The following is a 6,157-nucleotide window of genomic DNA, read 5'->3' as shown; positions in this document are numbered from 1 at the left end:
GTACGAAAAAACTCACATCACTTTTTGGCAGTAAACCTCAACCGATTTTAATGACCGACGGTTCATTCGACGCGGAATCTGGTCACATTGTTTCCTATTGAAAATGGTTCGGATCGGTCCAGCCGTTCCGGAGTTATGGCCATTTACGTGTTCCGGACCAGTACCCTTGGAAGGGGCCATACATAAAAATATAACAAACACATACATGCGACACATCAAACTGCGGCATTTTAGATAACCTGATGAACAGTTAGCAAGAAAACAGTCTCAGACCATATCTGAACCGGTTGTGTTCCGGAACCGGTCCGGGTGTCCCGCCGGAAATGGCCAAATATAAAAGTGAACCAAATCCATGCATGCGATGACACATCAAATTGCGGCAATTTCGATAACCTGATGAACAGTTAGCAAGAAAACAGTCTCAGACCATATCTGAAACGGTAGTGTTTCGGAACCGGTTCCGGGTGTTCCGCCGGAAGTGGCCGTATATAAAAGTTGACAAAACTTTTGTATGCGGCACATCAAATCACGGCTTTTCCGACAACTTGATGACCGGTTATTGAGGAAGTAGGCTAAGACCACATTATGGACTGTAGTGCCGAAACTAGTTCCGGGTTTCCCTCCGAAAGCGGCTAAACATAAAATTGAACCAAACCCATGGCTTTTTTGATGAACTAATAAACTTTAGCAAGCAAATAGGCTCCGACTATTAAAGAGACTATCGGTAGTATGTATTCTGCAACCGATTCCGGGCCGAAAGTGACACCAAACCCATGCATGCGATAGCTCAAATCACGGCTTTTTAGGCAACATGATGATCAGTTACAAGCCATATCAGTGCCACAGTGGGAAAAATTGAACCCGAAACACGACTAAATTCATTTTCTCAGCTGGGTAACAGGTTCTGCCAACGGCTGAGACCATTTTCGCTTGGAAAAAGTGTGCTGAATCGATTGGAGGGGGTCTCGTTGGCCGGAGGCCTCACCCTGGCCAGCCAGAGGGCCGGAACCAATCCGAGTTCCTTACGGAAAGCAAAATCATTGTCATCCAAGAATACTTTCGCACCCGTTATTTATTCTGAAGCCGCAAATCAGAAGTCAACCGCACTCCGGATGATATCAGTTGCATATTATGGTCCAATTGTGGTTCCGGAACAATCCGGGACAACTCGGAACATTAGGGTGGGACTAATTTTAAAAAATCTCTCTGGGATATGATTTCCCAAATGGAAATCGATCTACTAGTCGAAATAAGTAAGCTGTACAAAAATGAGTGATTTTGGTTGATCTTTGGGGGTGGCGCAAAGTGTTTAAGTGATTTTTTTCTAGAGCAAACCATTAAAAACATTTCAAACTAAATTTTCAAACATAATTTTTCTAGACAAAATCGGTGATTTTAGAACCCATTTGGGCCAAAATTGTGCTCAAAATTATGATATCTCTATTGGTTTTTGAGATATTTGAAAAAAATGTCGTTTTTTTTGGTATTTATTTTTGGGTTAGATACCAAAATATGACATTTTTTTTGAAAATAAAATTTGAAGTGTTTTTTGAAGGTTTGCTCTAGCAAAAGTTTTACCTTCTGAGATGCTTCCAGAAACCCTTCTAGGATGCTTGAAGAATTGTTTTGGAATGCTTCTTGATTTTTTATAGGATGTTTCCAGATTCGTTCCAGGATGCTTCCAGAATCCTTCGGGTGTGCTTTCAAAATCCAACATGGATGCTTCTAGATTCCTTTATAAGCTGCTTCCAGAATCCATCTGGGTTGCTTTCAGAATTCTTTGGAAATGCTTCAAGATTCATTTTTGAATGCATTCTGAATTCTTCTGGGAAGCTTCTAGAATAATTGTGGGATGCTCCAGATTCCTTATGAAATCAGGATGTCTGCTACTGAAAAACGGGAATCTTCAGGTAATTATATTTAACAGGGAAAACCTGGAATACTTAGAGAATTTCTGGGTACATCTCGAGCAGAGAAAAAAAGCTCAATAATAATTTCGATATAAAGAACAAAAAGTGTTCTTTTGTTTGTTTGAGATAAGAGGTAAAAGTACTGAAAATAATATCTCAATTTTATCTCACCTTATCTATCATTATAAGATTTTATTAACAAATTTTACCACTTATATGCTCTATTTCTATTAATTTAAAATCAAAGTAGGCTGTGTTTTCTTTGTATATTATTTATCATATTAATCTTTTATTTTAAGCAAAATTTGCTTTTTTGTTTGCCCCGCACCACAAATTCCAAATAGCAACTTAAAAAAAATCCTAAGAATTTGAACTAAAATTCATTTTTATTTGATCAGAAAAAGTTGTTCGGGATCCCTCGGTGGATTTTTTTGGGGAAAATGTTAAATGAAAGCTAAAAGTCCATATTTTCGAATAATGGAGGATTTGGCGATGCCTATTTTTTTGTGATAAACCTTCACCATATACACGCCGTGTCCTCTAAGGGTTTTCTGAAAAAAAATGCCAAATGCTACATATGAAATTTCTGGCCATTATTTTTAAAGGACTCTGAAAATCATATTCCCTTATCAACTTCTTTATGTTTGTTTACGAGCTTTCATACAAATCTCCCGTTAAATTTTAACCTAATTAATGAAAATTTGTTTGCATATTAAAAAAAAAGATCGATTTTTTACATTCATAGCTTTCAGGTATTTATATTTTATAAAATATGAACTGATTTACAAATTGGAAATATTACAAAACTTAAGAGAGGGCCCATATAGCCGAGGCGGTAAACGCACGGGTATTCAGCATGACCATGCTGAGGGTGACGGGTTCGATTCCCGGTCGGTCCAGGATCTTTTCGTAAAGGAAATTTCCTTGACTTCCTTGGGCATAGAGTATCTTCGTGCCTGCCACACGATATACACATGCAAAATGGTCATTGGCAGAGGAAGCTCTCAGTTAATAACTGTGGAAGTGCTCATAGAACACTAAGCTGAGAAGCAGGCTTTGTCCCAGTGAGGACGTTACGCCAAGAAGAGGAGACAAAACTTAAGTTTAATTAACCCTGTTAAAACCTGGAAAACTTACAGAATTTAATTTTGTCTTATGAGTATGAGTAGATACCCTGGAGATGCTTCCCCAATTCTCCTGGGTTGCTTCCATAATCTTTCTGTGATGCTTTCAAATTCCTTATGGATTTCTACCAGATTCGTTTTGGGATGTCTGTTTCCTCCTGTGATGCTTTCAGATTTCTAAATGAATGCTTCCAGAATCCTTGAAACCTTGAGGCCCTTCCAGATTCCTTTTATGATGCTTCCAGAATTCTTCTGGGTTGGTTCAAGACTAATTTCATGAATGTTTCTAGAATTCCAGATAGATTTTGGAAGCATACTAGATGGATTCTGGAAGCAACCCAGACCGTTTCTGGAAACTTCTCATAAGGAATTTGTAGGCATCCTTGAAACAACTTGAAGGCATCCCAGAAGGTTTCTGGAAGAATACCTGAAAGATTTTGAAGCATTGAAAACGAAAATTGAAGAAGGCATTTTAATGGATTTTTGAAGCATCCCTGACGAATTTTAGAAGCATCCCAGAAGGAATCTAAAAGTATCCCAGGAAAAGTTCGGGTGCATCCCAGAAGAACTCTGGAAGCATCCCGGAATCTGAATGTATCACAAAAAAATCTGCAAGCAATTCTGGAGACATCCCAAAATGATTCTGGAAGCTTCCCATTAGGAATTTGAAAACATCCCAGAAAGATTCCGAATGCAATCCAGAGAAACTCTTGAATTCATAAAAGAGTCAGAAGAATCCTGGAAGCATGATTCTAGAAGTATCCCTGATATTATGTAATAGTAGGATTCTGGCAGCATACCTGAAGGACTTTAGAAGCAACCCAGAAAGATTTTGGAAGCTTTCCATAAGGAGTTTGAAAGCAACCCAGAAAAATTTTGGAAGCAGCCAAGAACAATTCTGAAAGTATCTCATTAGAAATCTGGTAGCATCCCAGGAAGAATCTGGAAGAATCCCGGGATTCTTGAAGCAACGTATAAGTATTCTGAAAGCACCCCAGAAGGATTCTGGAAGAATACCTAAAGAATTCTGGAAGCATTCCAGAAAGATTCTGGAAGCATCTTAGAACGAATCTGCAAACATCCTATAAGGAATCTAGAAGTTTTCCAAAAGAAATCTGGAAACATCCCAGAAGAATTTGGAAAGCATCCAAGAAAGAATCTGCAAGTATCGCAGAAAAACTCAGGAAGCATCCTTAAAAAACTGGAAGTATCCCAGAAGGATTCTGGAGTTATCCTTGAAGGAAACTGGAAGCATCCCATAAGAAATCTGAAATAATTCCAGAAAAATTTTGGAAACAACCCAGACAGAATCTGAGAGTATTTCTGAAGAACTTGGGAAGCATATTTTAAAAAAATCTGGAAGCATCGTAGAAGTTTTCTGGAAATATCCCAGAAGGATGTTAGAAGCATCCTTGATGGATTATATTAAAGCATGCCAGAATGGCAGTATCCTAGAAGAATTTTGGACGCATCCCAGAAGGACTCTGGAAACATTTTAGAAGAATTCGAGAACCATCTCAAAAGAAATCTGAAAGCATCCCTTAAAGATTTTGCGAGCAACCTCGAAGAATTAGAAAGCAACCCAGAAGGAATCTGGAAGCATCCCAGATTGTTTCAGGAAATATCCCTGAAGGATTATGTAAGTACCTGAAGAAATCTGCAAGCATCTCAAAAGGAATTCTGGAATCCCTGATGGATTCTGGAAACATCTCAGAAGGATTCTTGTAATATTCCCGAAAATCTAGGAAATGTTCCAAAAGGAATCTGGAAGTATCCCATAAGAACTTGGGAAGCATCCTGAAGGAAAACTGAAAGCATCCCAGAAGCATTCTGGAAGCATCCCAAAAGCATTCTGGAAGCATCCTATTAGGAATATAAAAGCATCTCAGAAGTATTTTGGAAGTAACCCAGAAGGATTCTTGATCCAACCTAGAAGAATTCTGGAAGCATCCCTGAGGGATTCCGGAAGCATTCCGGATTGCCGTTTAGTGCCCACAAATATAGTTTTGTTCAACCTGAATTGATTGTGAATTCTATATTATTTATTAAGCTGCAGCATTATTTAGATATACATAGTATAGGTATTCAGAGAAACTCGGAATTATCAGTGGCCACATCTTACCTTCTTACTGGCTAGTATTATCCAGAGAGTAAAAAATTCGAAGATTTGGCATTCTCATTTTTTCATTCGTGCTTCGCTACATTCATTGTCAACTGAATGCCTCTCTATTTTCATTCATACTTTGAATGTTATGTAAATATCTATTGGGGTAAGTCTTCTGTATACCCGCTTATACGAAAAAAAATCACTTAAACACTTTGCGCCACCCCTAAAGATCAACCAAAATCACTCATTTTTGTACAGCTTACTTATTTCGACTAGTAGATCGATTTCCATTTGGGAAATCATATCCCAGAGAGATTTTTTAAAATTAGTCCCACCCTAATGTTCCGAGTTGTCCCGGATTGTTCCGGAACCACAATTGGACCATAATATGCAACTGATATTATCCGGAGTGCGGTTGACTTCTGATTTGCGGCTTCAGAATAAATAACGGGTGCGAAAGTATTCTTGGATGACAATGATTTTGCTTTCCGTAAGGAACTCGGATTGGTTCCGGCCCTCTAGCTGGCCAGGGTGAGGCCTCCGGCCAACGAGACCCCTACCAATCGATTCAGCACACTTTTTCCAAGCGAAAATGGTCTCAGCCGTTGGCAGAACCTGTTACCCAGCTGAGAAAATGAATTTAGTCGTGTTTCGGGTTCAATTTTTCCCACTGTGCAGTGTGTTACGGAACCGATTACGGGTGTCCCGCCAGAAATGGTCAAATGTAAAAGAGAACATGTGACATATCAATGACTTATTCAGTAACAAGATAAAAGGTTAATCAACAAATAATCTCAGACCATATTTGGGGTGTTTTATGTTTCTACTCGCGTGACATTTCTTCAGCTCCTGTTTTTTCGCCGATTTTTTGGAACTGGAATTTTGAGAGTTGTTCATGTGTATAGTTAAAACATGGAAAAATTAGCATCGGGAGGAATCTCTGCGGCAGTGTGCTGGTGTGCTGGGGCTTAATGAAGAAATCAACATACGCCGCACGAATTCCGGCTTTGTGAATG

The sequence above is a fragment of the Aedes albopictus genome, chromosome 2 (assembly GCF_035046485.1).
Source record: "Aedes albopictus strain Foshan chromosome 2, AalbF5, whole genome shotgun sequence".
Taxonomy (NCBI): domain Eukaryota; kingdom Metazoa; phylum Arthropoda; class Insecta; order Diptera; family Culicidae; genus Aedes; species Aedes albopictus.
Note: the sequence above shows the minus strand (reverse complement) of the source record.